The following is an 18185-nucleotide window of genomic DNA, read 5'->3' as shown; positions in this document are numbered from 1 at the left end:
TCACAGCTAACCGGGACCACCCTTCCTTAGGACGGACCCAAGTTACATCCACCGCATTTTCCTCGGTTTGCTTAGTTATCTAATTACCTACCACATTATGTTTGACATGCAAAAGCAGCTTCCTTAATTAATCAATTTAAACACAGATTCCTTCACGTAACTTAGGCACTGACACAAAAACAATGTCAAGCAAGTTCCTTTTTCAAATATCTGATCTTTATTTATCATAGTCCCGTAATACATCAAATATCATGCCCGAAGGCTATCCTAGCAATCAACATGATTGCTGCTCCAAGTTCTGCCCGTAGACTAGTACATGGGCCTCGTGATCCCATCTCGAGTCACGTCGGCCTCTTGTGCAGGATTCGGAGGCAAGGGATTTACAACCAGAGCCTCCCCTGGCACCCAAGCGTCCTCCCGCTCCAAGCAGCACCCACAGAGAGACCTCTCGTGACAGGTTTGGTCCATATACCCGGCACGGCTAACGACCCCCTTGGATAGGGCCAGGCAGGGAATCGGAGGTAATTGAACCTGCCTCTCCCTCCACGCTTTTAACCTGAAGCATTAAGTGTTTTGCCTTGAGTTAGTTCATTGAGTAAAGAAGTTCAAACAATGTACTTAATTGTACAATCACGATCATCTCAGAGGTCGTTTGTACAACCAACTGCTAAGGTGTGATTCCTTCTTCCCGAATGCTCCCAGCATTTGGTCATGCATCGTTTGCTACTTGGCGAGATTCTAGGGGCCTGGCAAAGCTAGGTTGCTTGTTTCCCATTTTCCTTCGGGTTAGGGTTTGTACCCTACCGACCCTAATTATCCTTACCTTAGGTCTCTTTGTAAGATAGATCATGGACAACCCTGTTGTCCTCGGTTGGTCAACTTGCTGGCTATCTCCTAGATCCCTTGAAGTACCTATGTACCTTTATCTTTGATTTTAATTGATCAAGATTGTCTATCCCCTTGACCATGGTTGGTCAAGATGGTTCTGTTTAGAACAGTTCCTACTTCGTCTTAAGTATAATCTTCTTAAGCCCTCACATGCACTAAGCTTTTACCTATCCCTCTTGAAGTCACCAAGGACTTTGACATGGGACTTATGGATCTCAGTCCCATTTGGTGAATTACAATCAACGTTGAATTTTTCCAACAACTTTAATGCACGCGACGTAATGCCATACCTTCATTTCAATGCTTACAATTTTGATATAATCCATACGATATTTTATGCCACACATGGGAAGGTACTTTCTATACATGCAATCTTAACATTATCCTCTATGTAATTATTTACATGATCTATAACCTTCTTGAATGATCTAACTTTATGTGATCATTGTATGAGTCTAGCTGCACTTTAATCTTTTCTGCAGCTTATTACAGGTACCTTAGAATCCTTCTTGCGATAGGAGATGCACTTTGCTTCTTTCGATGTCCTCTAAAATGTATTTTGCAAGAACTTGTGCAAGGAGCAATGCACTTTATGCAAGAGTTCATGCAATAATTTTTGGTAATTTACATGCGATTATCTAATCAATTCCACCTATTATGATGTCATCTTACAACGGAAATTATCTTGCTTGTTACATACATCACAACTAAGTTCATACCTAGGAAATTATCAAACACTCAATTAATGTGATGCATGTGAATATGATTTTTCACCGTGATAATTATAACCTATGATTTAATAATAGAGCAACCTGGGTTTGGAGTGATGTCTTGATTCCAGTAGTATTGATGCCTGATGAACCGTTCGTGGTTGCGGTGCCACCTTGTTTCGAACCTCCATCCACACTTGCAAGGTTTTCAGGCGTCTTTGTGGAACTATACTTCGGGGCCATACTCGAAGACGCCTGTACAAGAGATAGAATTCTCGCACTCTCCTATGCAAAATTCTCGCAGCCTCTCCTTGAGTGGAGAAAAGATAATGAAGGGGGAGGGGGCGTATTTTCGGAAATGTCAAGAGGGGTGTGTGACCTCTCTTCAAGGGGGGGAAGAAGAAGCTTCCAGAAGCTTCTCTCTCTCTCTCTCCCTTTCTCTCTTTCTCTCTCTTTCTCTCTCTTTCTCTCTCTCTTTGCGATGATGATGGGGGGGATGTGGGTGCTGTCAAAGACGGAGGGGGGGCGTGATGTAGGCAACGAGGAGGGGAGTGTTACATGCTGACTACCAGGGAGGAGGCAGGGGAAGCTTCCCCTTTATAATGGGGAGGAGGGCTTCACGAGGGGAGGGAGACAGCTGTTAACGACTGCCACCCTCCACCTGGGGGGCTGCATGCCCCCCCTTTCACTCTCTTCACTCCCTCTCTCTCTCTCTCTCCCCGACGTGCTGTCAGCGCGGGGAGAGAGAGAGTAAAAGAATTGGTGTTAAATTTAAAATTTTTTTAAGGGGGGGTTCTTATGGGGAGGGTATGGGGGGGGTATGTTACAGCCTCTCCCCCTTAGAGGAATCCAGATGTCCTCATCTCGAGAAGACCTGGGGGTATTGTTGGTTGAGAGTATTTTCATCCATCTAGGTGGCATCCTCTTCTGGATAATCTTTCCACTGGATGAGGTATTCTCTCAAGGTCCTTGATCTCAAATGCCTCTCTCTAACATCTAGGATTCTATCAGGCCATAGCTCAAGGACTCCTTGGCTAGGCATTACAATTTGCTAATCATCAAGTACATGATTAGGATTAGGTAGATACTTTTTCACTAGGCTAATGTGGAATATATTATGAGTCTTTAGAGTTGCGGACAGCTGTAGTTTGTAAGCATTAGGCCCTAGGCACTTGGTGATCTTATAAGGTCCACAATACTTCAGACTTAGCTTCTTGTAATCTCCCAAGGACAGTGAACTCTTTTTAGGATGTACACGGATGAAGACCATATCACCTTCAATGAAGGCCACAGTTTTAAGTCAGCATAAGCCTTCTGTCTATCCTTGGCAGCTTGAATGTCTTGTCTTATTGATTTGATTTGATCAACCATGTCTTCCAGCATCTACCTTGAAGCTTCTACCCTCAAAGTTGGATTTGAGAAGTTCAAAGGGGTACGACAATCATGCCCATACAATGCTTGGAAAGGGGTCATCTAAATACTCTGTTGGTAAGAAGCATTGTAGGCAAACTCAACCAGTGGTAAATATTGAATCCATTTTTTGGGTTTGCGACATTAGTATGCCCTAAGCATATCTTCAATGACTTGATTGACTCATTCTGTTTGACCATTAGTTTGGGGATGGTAAGCTGTACTGAAACAGAGTTGAGTTCCAATAGCCTCAAAGATAGCCCTCTAGAAGTGTGATGTGAAGAGAGAGTCATGATCACTAATGATTCTTCTGGGTAACCCATGAAGTTTGAATATTTCCTTGATGAATAATCTTGCGATATCTGAAGCTTTATAGTTTGTCTTGACAGGGATGAGATGTGCGACCTTAGTGAGCATATCTACTACAACCATAATAGAGTTATATCCTCCCTGAACTTGGGGTAAGCGAACAATGAATTCCATACTAATGAATTCCCATTTCATTTGGGGAATGTCAAGTGGTTGCAATTTTCCAGGCATTTTAACATGTTCTGCCTTAATGCATTGACAAGACAAACATTTCGTGACATATTTGAGTACGTCACCCTTGAGCCCTTCCCAATAATAGCTCTTTCTGACCGCATTAAGGGTCTTGGCATAACCAGGATGTCCTGAGAAAGGGGAGTCATGGGCTTCCTATAGTATCTTCTGCTTGAGAGTTTGGCTTGCAGGGATACATAATCTTGTCCTAAAGTAGAAAAGCCCACTACTGATGGAGAATTCTTGATACTTCGTCTTTAGCTTCGGGTCTTGATCCTTGATGGGGATCTCCCTTAGCATTTTCTGATAGACTGGGTCATGATATGCCCCCTCTTTTGCTAGCTCAAGAATCGGGTTGTTTGGCATTGATACCTTTATGGCTAGAGACCTTGATGTTGATGGAGCTTGCAAAATAAGAGAATTTAGAAATGCCTTGCGACGATTGAGTGCATCGGCGACTACATTCTCTTTTCCAGGCCTATATTTGATTTCAAAATTGTATTCTTCCAGCACTTCGATCCATCGACGTTGCCTCATATTAAGCTCATTCTGGGTGAAGATCCATTTAAGACTCTTGTGGTCCATTGCTAAGGAAAATTTGTTACCTAGCAAGTAATGTCTCCAAAGTTTGAGAGCATGGATGACAGCCAATAGCTCCAAGTCATGGGTAGCATAATTCCTTTCATGGCTCTTCAATTTTCTTGAAGAATATGCTATAGGATGACCTTCTTGCATAAGTACACATCCTAAAGCAAGTGCGCTAGCATCAATTACCACTTCAAACTCCTTACTAAGATCAGGAAGTTTCAGGATGGGTGTTGATACTAAGCTTTGCTTTAGTTTGTCAAAGCTTGTCTGTTCAGCACAGGTGACCATATAATTGCTACTTGCTTCTTTAGTAGATCAGTCAAAGGTGCTGCAATCAAAGCATAATCTTTGATGAAAATTCTGTACCATCCTGTCAACCCAAGAAAACTACGTATTTCTTTGATAGAAGTTGGTGTTGGCCATTCCAGAACGTCTCTGACCTTAGCCGGATCTACTGAAATTCCTTCTGCTGACACAATGAATCCCAGATATTCAATCTGTCGCTTGAAAAATACGCAGTTCTTCTTCTTGGCATAAAGCTTGTGTACTCTCATTGTTTCAAGAACAATGCAAAGCTGGGGTTCATGATCCTTTTCCTGTTTTGAGTAAACTAGGGTATCGTCAAATAAGACGAGTACAAAGTCATCAAGATAGGGCCTAAAGATATCTTGCATTAACCTATTGAAGGTAGTAGGAGCATTCGTTAGCCCGAATGACATCACTAGGAATTTGAAGTGTCCATACCTTGTACTGAATGCAGTCTTCGAAATACCTTCTTCTTTGATCCTTATTTGATAATATCTAGATCTGAGGTCTATCTTTGAGAAGACCTTCGCTCCTTGAAGACGGTCAAGTAATTCATCTATTCTTGGAATGCGGTATTTATTTTTGATGGTTGCTTGATTCAATCCTCTGTAGTCAATGCATAGGCGAAGCATTCCATCTTTTGTCTTTTGGAACAACACTGGAGCTCCCCATGGTGAACTGCTAGGTCAGATGTAGCCGTGATCTAACAGTTGCTTGAGTTGCTCTTTCAGTTGATAGCTTCCGGGATGGACATATTATTTGGCCTCTTTGTGATCGATGCAGCTCCTAGCACAAGTTTGATTTCGTGGTCGACTTTCCTTTGGGGAGGGAGTTCCGTCAGATCTTCAGGGAATACATCTGTGTATTCCTTTAACCATGAAGATTTTTCTTCGGATTAAACTGATAGATAGGTAGACCCTTTTGAATACCTTTTATTATCCGTGTTGCCTTTGCCAACTGTATTTTTGGCTTACCGACCTCACCTTGAGTCGTGACTAGTTCCCTTTCAGAATTTTGGAAGGAGACTTGGCCCTCCCCACAGTGGATGTGGGCATCATTAGGTATTAGCCAATCCATTCCGAGTAAACATTCGTGGACACCTAGGTTCATTACCCTGAATCTCACAGAAGTTGGCTTCCCACCCCGTAGGAATCTCACCTTAGGAGTTTGCCTAGCACAAGTGACTTCACGACCATTTGCTAATTCCACAAGTAAAGTAGGTGCATTTGTTGTGGCTATTCCTAATCTTTTTGCACAGATTGGTGACATGAAGGAATGTGTATTGCCACAGTCAATTAGGGTTTTGAAGCTTTTACCTTGATATTCTGATGGGGTTTGAATCACCGAGAATTGGCGATTTGGACCCTTCTTGTGAAGAGTGGTGTGAACCGTTACCCTCTCAATGTCAGCATCCATGGATGGATCTTCTTCATTGTCTAGCTCCTTGTTGGAAACACTGGAGGTTCTCCCTCTAGACACAACGGTGGTTCCTTTGCCATGAGCGGCTCTATTTTGACCTTGGAATTGCCCTTGGCGATGCCCTTTGCCAAGCTTGGGGCACTCCCTCTTGAAGTGTCCAAGCTCGTTGCAATGGAAGCAACGTGGGTTGCGATAATTGCTTTGCGTTGGAACAAAGTTGTTGACAGCATTGACTCTAGCTTTCTTCCTTTGGCCCTGATTTTGACCCGCGCTCTCTTAGTCTGAGCCTTAGACATACCCTTATTCTGATCCTTGTAAGGCCAAATCCTGTTGTTCCTTGGTTTGGTATGCACGTCCTATATTATTGGAGCAGCTCAAATGAGTGTGTCTTGTAGGTCCATTGGGTGCATTGATTCCAATCGAGTGTTTGTGGGTGGATTCAACCCAACACAGAATTTTGACACCTGTTGTGTCATATCCATTGGGGGTGCATACTTTAGGAGTGAAATGAACTTCAAATAATATGCTTCAAGGGATAATAATCCTAGCTGCTTCAAGTCATAGAATTCATTCATCTTTTGTGTGCAATAGGTAGGTGGCAGATATCTCCCTCGCACGGCTTCCTTAAGCTTATCCCAAGTGACTGTCCCCTCCAAGATTGCTTGGTCTTTGCACCACTGTTTCCACCAAAATCTAGCTTTGCATGTAAGCTTAAGTTTGGAGAGCATGGCTTGGTTAGCAGGTGCAATTCCTGCTGTCTCAAAATAGTCCTCCATGGACTCAATCCAGATCTCGGTGTCGGCTTGAACAGTCCTTCCCTTGCATCAAACTCGGGTAGCTTAATTTGTTTGAGAAGGAATTTCTTCTCTTGAACCACAGTTGGACTTAGTGCAAGAGTCGGATTTGGAATCTACGCTTGGGGTTGTGTCTGAACAATAAGATTCTTTATGTTAACATCTTATCATACGTTCCCATATTATATTAATATGAATAGCATAGCTTTTTAGCTAAGTGATTTAATCACTTAATAGCTCAGTTAACATTTGTGATCAAGATAGATAATTGTAAAAAGTCTTATTTATTCATGAAGGCATGACCCTTTGAGTACATTTATTTTGGATAAGTAGGACAAGCTGATTGATACATCAGTTTGGGGAAAATAGGATTGTGTTACAATCGGCTACAGGGACAGAATAATAATATGGAGTGGAGTCATGGATTTTCAAGAAATGGTAAGTCATAGGAAGCTTGGGGTATCCCTTCCTTTGATACACATTCTTCTCGTAGTGCCCTAACACTTTGATTTTGTCAGCAAAGATTACCTGGGTCACTTCTTCATAGACATACTTGTTTTGCTTGACTTGCCGACCGCTAACATGAAAAGTTGTGTTTATGCGAACTTCAAAAAAGATGAACAGCTTCACGATCTTTAAATCCTCCATCCACTTGATTCTCTTCAAGTTGGTTTGAAGGTACGTGAGTCGGTGGGCTGCTATGTAGTATATTCCTAAGTCTCCCGTCCATCTCCGTTCCACATACAGGGGCAAAGGATTATAGATGCAGTCCAGAATATCCATCATGCCAAGCCTCTGATGATAATTCGAAGCATGCATTGTAGTCATGAACATGACTTGGAATACTAAGAACTTGCTCCATGCTTCATGACTCTGCAACCCAGCATCCATAAGTGAGTAAAGAAATGTTTTCAACAGAAAACACTGCTTTATTCCACTCATCTTCCCCTGTTTATCCCCTTATTCCCTTTATTTTCCTCCATTAAGTTCCCTTGTAATTCTTAGACCTCGTTGGTTCAATTGTAACGTGTCCGCTCGTCCACTTGTGGGACACGTCTTAGCAGCCCATTGGGAAGAGAGTCTAGAAAGCGCTGCCTGGCACTCACAAGGAATGTCACAGGGTTTGCGATCTAGGTCTTCCTGAGTTTGCCCCGAGAGGAAGTATTTGGCCGTTCCCACTTAGGACTGACTTGAAGTTAGGGTTTATTTCCTATCAGCAAAGTCTCTAGGAAGTAGCTAGCGTCGAGCTCCAGATGAACCACTTTGCGTAGGAACAATAGAGTCAAAGCGGATTTATGCTGCACTTGGTTCATGGAGAATGGGAAATGAGAGAGATCCGAACCTCAACTTCTCTGCCCATAAGGCATAGTCCCATTCCACTCCCCTAAAATAGCATACATCGGGATTCTAACTCTACCGACTCTAGGTCTTCACAGTTTTGTTAACACGTCTTTTGAGAAAAGTTCCCAGCTAACCGGGACCACCCTCCTGTAGGACGGACCCAAGTCCCGTCCACCGCACTTTCCTCGGTTTGCTTAGTTATCTAATTACCTACCACATTATGTTTGATATGCAAAAGCAGCTTCCTTAATTAATCAATTTAAACACAGGTTCCTTCACGTAACTTAGGTACTGACACAAAAACAATGTCAAACAAGTTCCTGTTTCAAATATCTGATCTTTATTTATCATAGTCTCGGCATACATCAAGTATCATGCCCGAAGGCTATCCCAGCAATCAACAGGATTGCTGCTCCAAGTTTCACCTGTAGACTAGTACACGGGCCTTGAGATCCCATCTCGAGTCACGTCGGCCTCTTGTGCGGGATTTGGAGGCAAGGAATTTACAGCCAGAGCCTCCCCTAGTACCCAAGCATCCTCCCGCTTCAAGCAGCACCCACGGAGAGACCTCTCGTGGCGGGTTCGGTCCATATACCTAGTGCGGCTAACAACCCCCTTGGATAGGGTCACACAAGCAATCGGAGGTAACTGAACTTGCCTCTCCCTTCGTTCTTTTAACCTGAAGCATTAAGTGTTTTGCCTTGAGTTAGTTCCTTGAGCAAAGAAGTTCAAACAATGTACCTAAGTGTACAATCACGATCATCTCAGAGGTCGTTTGTATGACCAATTGCTAAGGTGTGATTCCAATCTTAACATTATCCTCTATGTAATTATTTACATGATCTATAACCTTCTTGAATGATCTAACTTTATGTAATCATTGTATGAATCTAGCTGCACTTTAATCTTTTCTGCAGCTTATTACAAGTACCTTAGAATCCTTCTTGCGATACGAAGATGCGCATTGTTTCATTCGATGTCCTCTAAAATGTATTTTGCAAGAACTTATGCAAGGAGCAATGCACTTTATGCAAGAGTTCATGCAAGAATTTTTGGTAATTTAGGATGCGATTATCTAATCAATTCCACCTATTATGATGTCATCTTACAACGGAAATTATCTTGCTTGTTACATACATCACAACTAAGTTCATACCTAGGAAATTATCAAACACGCAATTAATGTGATGCATGTGAATATGATTTTTCACCGTGATAATTATAACCTATGATTTAATAATAGAGCAACTTGGGTTTGGAGTGATGTCTTGATTCCAGTGGTATTGATGCCTGATGAACCGTTCACGGTTGCAGTGCCACCTTGTTTCGAACCTCCATCCACACTTGCAAGGTTTCCGGCCATCTTTGTGGAACTACGCTTCGGGGCCATACTCGAAAACGCATGCACGAGAGATAGAATTCCCGCACTCTCCTATGCAAAATTCGCACCGCCTCTCCTTGAGTGGAGAAAAGATAATGAAGGGGGAGGGGCGTATTTTTGGAAATGTCAAGAGGGGTGTGTGACCTCTCTTTAAGGAGGGGGAGAAGAAGCTTCTAGAAGCTTCTCTCTCTCTCTCTCTCTCTCTCTCTCTCTCTTTCTCTCTCCCTCTTTCTCTTTCTCTCTCTCTCCCTCCCTCTCTCTCTCTCTCTCTCTTTGCAATGATGATGGGGAGGGGGGAGGGGGTTTCTGATCACGAGGGGGGGGGGGGGGGGGGAGTGGGTGCTATCGAAGAGGGGGGGGGGGCGTGATGTAGGCGTCGAGGGGGGGAAGCGCTGCGTGCTGACGACCAGGGAGGAGGGCTTCACGAGGGGAGGGAGACGGCTGTTAACGGCCGCCACCCTTCACCTGGGGGGCTGGATGCCCCCCCTTTCACTCTCTTCACTCCCTCTCTCTCTCTCTCTCCCTGACGTGCTGTCAGCGGGGAGAGAGAGAGAAAAAAAATTGTGTTAAATTTAAAAGTTTTTTAAGGGGGGGTTTCTTATGGGGAGGGTACCAGGGGGGGGGTATGTTACACTACCTTCCTGGATACACCTCTTCTTCACAATATATTGTTCACCATCATTGACAAATATTCATTGATGACCATTGAGAGAGATATAAGATTTCATTCTAATAGGATGGGGATGTGAGTATGGGTTGCCCTCTATATTCATCATGGAGTGTGAGACAGCAAGTGGGTCGAGTGACAAGTTTTTTCTCTTAAATCAATGAGAGGTGAGCTATGTGAATGGAGTGTTGCACACATGAGTTAGGCCGCTCAATACACAAAGTATGATATGTTCTATGCATTGTACTATAAGGCTTCATGGCCTTCCTTTCTCACACTGTATAACAGCACAAGGTGGGATGTATGATTACAACATCAATTGCGCACAAGGCATATAACCTTTGCATAAGGGATAGCGAGGATTATATTGATGGGTGTTAGGAATAGAATGTCCTTCTGTATCTATTAATTGAGTGTGAAAGAGAGGGAGACAGAGTGTGACAAATCTTTTGTTTCCACTAACAAAGAGGTGAGGTTTGAGGGACGTTACAATAATTGGCGATCAGGTACGTTCTTGTTTCTCTTTACACACTGAATGAGCTTATGCCACCATCACAAGATACATCATTATATTCTACACATTGCACTACAAGGCTCCTTGACCTTCCTTCTCACACCTATGCTTGATAGGGTGGAATGTATTAATGCACAATCAATTGTGCAAACTAGCATACTCCCCCTTTGCTTTTCCTCTCGTCAATTTCTAAATAGGATATGAGATATGGGTTCCTACCATCCCTCTTCAATCGATGTAAGTACATGGGGTGAGTGACTACTCTATCATTCTCAACTTGAGTGATTAGTGAGCATGAGAGCCCCATGCTTCATTGATGATAAACTGATGGTCTTCATCTGTACTGGTACCTCCTTGGGTGCTGTATTGTGACCACACATTTTTCCTTTTGCCTACTCATTGTTTGGATGCACGGATTGGTCATTATTACTTTTTGTGTGTTTGTGACTATTTTTAATTACATTTCAATAAAATTTCCATACAAACATACTCTATTTTCCTCAGAACTTTATTCTGACTTGACCATTCTGTGGGGCTTATCAAGATATATATTTTTCCTTTTCATCGCTCTCCATTCCACTAGACATATTTGTCATTATTAAAATTTCAATGTGTTTTCAGATGCATTTTTTGATATTTTTCCATGTGAACACTCCTTTTTGATGCCATACATTTTGTTTAGGTTGTCAATCCTATTTTCTTTGTTGGATTGCCCACTTTTCCACTTTTCTATGCCTTCACCCAACTGTCGAATTTTCTAAAATTAAAATTTCCATGATTTTGTGTGATTTGAATCGCCATGTACCTACGTGAATTACCGCTTTTGCTTTGTGCCATGTGCCATTCTGCCCATGATCTGTTGTATCTGCATGTTCATGCTCTTGCATGACATTTTTCTTTCTTCAACACAATTTTTGATCCCCCCTTGCGCATGTGTTCAGGACAAGGGGGGATGGCCAAACACTTATTTAAATCAGTTATATTTTAAAAAATGTATTAAAAATCCCCCACCTTTCTTTCTCTCCCCTCCCTCCATCTCTTTCTGTCTCCTCTTCTTTTTCTTTTTATTTTTTTACAAAATAATTTTAAATAATTTTAAAAATATTTTTTCTCTCTCTTCTCCCCCTCCCTCTCTCCCATAACCTCCTCACCTCTCCCTATCTCTCTCGTTCTCTCTCCCCTTCTCCATCTCCTTCTCTCCTTACTCTCTCTCTCCCCTCTCCTCCTCCTCCTCCTCCTCCTCCTCCTCCTCCTTTGCCTTACCCTCCTCTCCCTCCTTCCCTTTCCTCCCTGCCCCTTTGGGCTGTTCGCCCTTGCTGCTCCCTTTGCCAACTCAGCCCGCTGGGGGGCGCTATACCTCCTCCACTTTGTCCGTTCCTCCTCCTTCCCGCAATCATCTCCTCCCCTCCCTCTTTGCTAGCCCCTGCTACCTGCTGGGGTGCCTGGCCACCAGTCTTTGGCACATTCCTTGCCCTTGGCGCACCTGGGGGGCATCCAATAGCGCACCACCTGCATCTGCCTTCCTTCTTGCTAGGCCCCGCTATCTACTGGGGCGCTTGGCCATGAGGCCGCGGTGCCTTCTTGCCTGCCTTGACGTGTGGGGGGTGTCCGCTAGCATGTTGCCCGCATTTGCCTCCCCTACTCCTCCTTCCACCACCTTCCCTTACTCCTTCTGCCGCCACCTTCTCCTTCCCCCACCCCCCACCCCCCACCTCCTCTAGGCTCTTCCTCCATCCTCCACCACCTCCCTCCCTCCCTCTCGACCCCCACCCCCAAAACCATCCCCCACCCACAACCACCAACGCCTCCTGAGGCCCCCCCATCCCACTCCCAACCAAAACCCCCCAGTACACCCCCCATGGGTCCCTTACTCCCTGTCAAGGCCCCCTTTCCACGTAGAAACCTCCCTGCACTATGCCCCGTCAAAATCCAAACACGACCAACCACGCGAACCCACCCTTGCACCTGTGCAACCATCGGCACATCCAATTGGTTCTGCCTCTACCATTGTTGTCAATGACTGCCACTGGGTTCTTCTTGATGTTTGTTCGTACACGGGACTTGCCTTTTCATGGTTTGTGTGCATGGCCTTTCTTTATTGTCGTTCACCTGTAAGAACACATGTGTCGTTTTATCCATGCTACGCAGCTTGGAGCTATTGTTCGCGCGTAATTGTTACTTATCTCGGTATCCACCTTTTCTTGCCAATAACTAATTTCAAAAACACATATTTTTTAAATTCTAAACTCAATAATTAACAAAAATATTTAAAAATGCAAAATGCCTCTTTAAAAATCCAAAAATTTTGTAAAAGTTTCCAAGAAAATAGACTAATAAGCATCCCATTTTCTTCAAATTTAAAAATCTATAAAGTACATAAAAAGTCAGAAAATCTGTGAAAAATCAAAGAAAAAGATTTAAAAATGTATTAAAATCATTAGAAAGTGAAAACAATATCCATAAAAATTTCAAAAATTAAGCAAATACATGTTCTTAATTTTTTACTTTTATGTGTTAAAAAATACAAAAAATAGAAATTCATCAAAATTATCATTAAAAAACAACAAAAAGCAAAGCCAACCAAAATACAAACATAAAAAATTACCTATATAAATTCATATATGTGTATGTCTATGTTATTTTTTGTTTTGGCTATTATGATTAGTCAATGTTTTTTTAACTTTATTATTTTACAAGAGATTGAATAGTTTTTAGTCACCTATATGTTTACTTTTTTCGTGGATTTTTGGCCATCGTGAGAGTTGAGGAGTCATGTCCTTATTGTTATTTTATTGTCAAACCTGGTGGGTGTCCCACACACACCGCCAAGTTCTTTTCTTTTTTCCTTCTTCATGTGCACCCCTAGACATATTTAAATTGTAAATAAAACTAAATCGACATTGCACAAAAAAATGAACATACTGCATCCCATAATTTATAAATAAACTTAACACGACCATTAATTTATAAAATGAACCCCCACTATTGCATGAGCATATTGCACTGTAATCCCACTAAATTTTCAAAAGTAAAAATGAATCCCTGTTGTTACATATGCATGCGTACATGCACTACGTATATATTAAATTGTAATAAAATAAATCCTCGCTATTACGCATACATGCGTTTTATGCTAGCACAATCTATCTGTAAAAATGAATAGCATTTTTAGAGACCCTTATTGAGTTAGAGTTTGAGTGGAGGTGGGGTATGATATCCGATTCACCTTGCATTAATGGGCTAAATTATAATTAACTGCTAAATTATATCATAGGCTGAAAAAATGTGCTTATGGGGATAGGATTATTGGTCAAGGTTAGTCTTATTTGTCCCTATCTTTTTTGTTTGTTAGTCTTTTGTGGTCCTGTTTTGAGTATGTTGTCATTTGTATTTGGTCTCTAGTCAGTGTCTGGGTTTGTAGTATGCTTGATCTTTTATTTTCTTTTGTGTGCTTGACTATGGGGATTCAAGGTGCCTCTATGTTTGTAGATCACAAAGTTATTGGTCACACGTGTGTAGGTCATGTCAGAATTTTTACATAGGCTTTAAATTGTTTAAGGGTTGGTCTAGTGTAGTCCTATCAATTAGGGTTCTTTCCTGTTTTTTTCTCAATGGTGGTTTTTAAATTATCTTTGTAGGAATTTCCTTTTTGTTTCCTGGTCTTTGTGTATGTGGTATATCCTATGTAGTCTGAATGGCGCCCCCACCGATAGCGGTTTAGCATGTCCCACTATTGGTTCATGACTATTTCTTGTTAATGGATGTAGATTATATTTAGTCGATTGCCCTTTTATTACCATCACATTCCTGCCTATCAATGCTAAACTCTGTTATTCCTTTCTAGAATCCTATTTTTAGCTTCTAACTTGGAGACTTATGTGAGTGAGTTGTAGCATTCCAAGGAAATTGTTACAACACAACAAAAGATAATTGAGGAGCTATAATGTAAAGTAATTGAGCTTTTTGTTCCTCCCCCTGCTCCTATAGTTTCTTCTATTCAAGCTTCTATAGAGGAGTCGGAAAGCCTAGAGCAGTAAGCCAAATTAAGTGGATGTTCTTTCTACTAAGGTGGATTGGATCATCTTCAACAACATATCGATTATTTGCACGAATACTTTATTTACTTTATTGATTGTGTATCATCTCCCCTTACTTTTGGATTAAATACTAATAGTAAAAGTTTACCCTATATATGCCTCTTAGCATTGTTGACTTGGAAGCACCAAAAGATGGGTGGCATAACCTTTGATCTATTGATTTACTTAATTCAATTTTTGATCGTGTTATTGATGATCTAGTTTGGCATAGACACAATTGTTGTCATTCATGTATATCATGGGAGACTTGCAAATTCCTGATGAGAGAAGGATATCAATCTTTATGTGGGGGATGTTATTCTATAATGTAGCCATTTTTATTCGCTTTATGCAGCTAAGCCTTTCAGATGGGTTGTAGACATATGTCTAGAAGACTTCATTGTGTAAATTTTATGCTTGGCATCTACCTTTAGAGGAGGATGTGATGGTTCACCATTGATGGTGGAGTAAAATTTTTAAATCTGATATCCAACCCTTGTGCTCCCAAGTCCTTTTTTACACTGCAAAAAATCCTTTATTTACTAATGCCTTCTTTCAAGACTTTGACTATCAATCTATCCGATTGATCCGGTTGATCTTCTTTTTTCTTTCTGTTTGAGAGTTGAGATTGTGAATTGTTGGGTTTGAGTGTGGTTGAGTATGTATTGAATGGTTTTTGATTATTTGGACAGGTTTTGGTTTAAGCTATATAGTTTTAATGCTTTTTTTAAATAGTCTCTTGAGCTTCTGTATATCTTTCGTTTGTTGTTATTTGTTTCTATGAGTATTCTATGGGATGAATATTTAGATTGGGAAAGTTTTCTAATCTTAAAAATGGAATAAGATAATATCAAAAGAGTGTGAAGAAGTAAAGATGTAAACGTTGAAGACTTGAAGTGATGATAAAGTGATAGTGGCAGTAGTGAGCCTTAAAAGGTCACTATAGTGTTTGTGGTGTCTCTTTGGATCAAACATACCTCTTGAGAGGTGTATTCACAACCAAGAGAGGGTTATTGTGTATTATTCTATTCTATTAGATGAGGATTATGATGTATGAGTGATTGAGAGCATGTGTGAGAGAATAATTGAGTAAAAAATAGTCATTTTTTAATGCCAAAACATTGTATTCTATGAGAGATTGAAGGAAGAAGACTATGGATCATGAATAATGAAGCTTGTATGAATATTTTCCATTCAATATTGAGTGTTTATTTTATTTGTGATTGGAAAATATGGAGATTTTTTGTGATAAATTCATGGGAGATTCATTCTATGATGTTGCATAGAGAATTCATGTTCATGGTGTTTTTTTTCTTCCTTCTTGAAAGCATATAAAAAAAGCTTGTTGGTGTGACAAGATAGATTTTATTGCAGTATTTTCCTTGTTTTTGTAGTGATCTTTAGAGAGCTCCAATGCATCCATTCTAATTTTCATGCATGTCATAAGATGAAACACAAAATGGCCACCTACATCATTTGTAGGCAACATGTAATAAACTTTGTCCAAATTTAAGCTTGGTCAATGGATGGCTCCTTTGGGCAGGCTTTGCACTTTGTGAATGCTAAAGGGGTGGACTAAGTTGAAGGGTGATAACTAAATCTAAAGAACCTCTATCACAAGAGAAAACACAAACAACTTGATTTATTTAGTCCCACTAGATCCTTAGCTATTTCAAACCTTGGGTAGATTGAGGTTCCATTTTAACGCCGACAAAGGCTCCTCTCTAGTATAGTTTGGTAGCAATCTAGAGCTATTACTAGCCAAACGTCCCTAGCCATTGATGATTCTACTCTTCTAGATGGTTTTTGGTTGGAGTAGCTAGGGGTTACATTACAATCTAGAACCCAAATAGCCATATGTCAATTCTTATCAAATGATTATTAATATAGCCTTAATCATTGTCATATAGTGGATAGTGAGGTATCTAATTGAGAATACATAATTATATTCTAATGTCAAAATTATTTTTGTAATGAAATATCTCTTTTACCATTATATTTTTTGAATATCTTTTGAAATCTATTTTTGGTGAGGACATGGCCATCATGCATCATTTGTACTCATGACTAGTATAAGATTTCTATTGCTATTGTTATCCATGTCAATACTTCATGACCATGATGGACAAGGTTGATGGTGTAGTCTAATGGTGTTTTCTTCTAACTATATGGTGTTGATTTATTTCATTAGATCACATTGATGTTCATGTCACTATGTCATATATACATACTCTCATGGACCTCTTCTAATACCCAATCCTAATCTTGATTATATTTTGGTAGTCTTGTATCTTTTCACTTATTCTTTTGTGTCCCTCAAATCTAATGATTATCCATTTGAGACTAACTATGATGAGGAAGACACCCCCCCCCCCCATGGATATGAGGAGACACCATCAAATACCAAAACAATGAGTCAATACCCCTTCTATCTTGAGATTCTACCTCACAATTGATAATTCTCAAGCTTTGACCCCCTCTTTGCTCAAATCCATAGCCAAAACTTTGTGCTTATGGCTCGAATGAGGAGTTTTACTTGTTGCATTGTTAAAGCAAGTTTGTGCCCACAAGTAAGGAGGTTAGATGGGTAAACAACATGTTTTCCACTTTCAAAAGTGTCACCACCACTAAAGCAACAAGAAAAAAGGAGACAATAAACAAAGGCTATTAACCCCACCCCTATAGATGGAATACTCAATGTATAAGAGAATCAAACTATTGAGGTTTGGGTTGGAATTGTTGTATTGTAAAATTTTAGGTAAAGAAACCTAAGTATTGTTTGATAAAATATGGTTTCATGGAAAGTGAGTCTTGGGAAATGAGGCTGTTAGTAAGTTATGAGGGTACTCAAATGTTCCTCATACCTTGGAGGATAATTATTGTTGATGGCATAGACCTCAATCACTAGTCGGGTTAGTCAAGATACTAGTTGGGTAACATTAGTCAAATGAAGCTACCTAATATTGTGAACATGCTCTACATGGTTACTGGTATCCAACCTAATTTCCAATTTATATTGGGGAAGTAGAAGGGTCAAGTGTTGGGTCCAAGGAGGAAAGTTAGTGAGCTCAAGACCTTACTAATCTAAGTTGCATCTATATTATCCTATTATCCCACAAATATGTTATGTACACTCAGTAAAACCATATAAAGTGTATAATACCTTAATTTCTATATTCTCATTAATTTTTATATATAGTACATTTTCCACTCCCTCAATATGAGGAGAAGCTCACATTTGTGCAACAAATCAACCTATTTGACATTCTACTAAAGACTTTCACAACCTATATTATCAGACATAGTTAACATCTATTATATTAAAAACAATTTAATATTTAATTTTAGATATATTTAATAATAAATATAAATTATTATAAAAATAAAACCAACATTAAGAATTAATAACACCTCGGTGCTAGTTTGATCACATCTTGCATCAATGTATTTAGGATTAGAAATGAATATATGTTAGGATAATAACACCTTGGTGATAGTTTGCTTGCATCTTGCACCAAGGTGTTTACTATTTATGATTATGAAAGATATGT

Source organism: Lygodium microphyllum, chromosome 12 (assembly GCF_053477565.2).
Source record: "Lygodium microphyllum isolate KBCC chromosome 12, Lygodium_microphyllum_v1.1.10, whole genome shotgun sequence".
Taxonomy (NCBI): domain Eukaryota; kingdom Viridiplantae; phylum Streptophyta; class Polypodiopsida; order Schizaeales; family Lygodiaceae; genus Lygodium; species Lygodium microphyllum.
The sequence above is the reverse complement of the archived record's forward strand: the minus strand, read 5'-3'. Positions refer to the sequence as shown.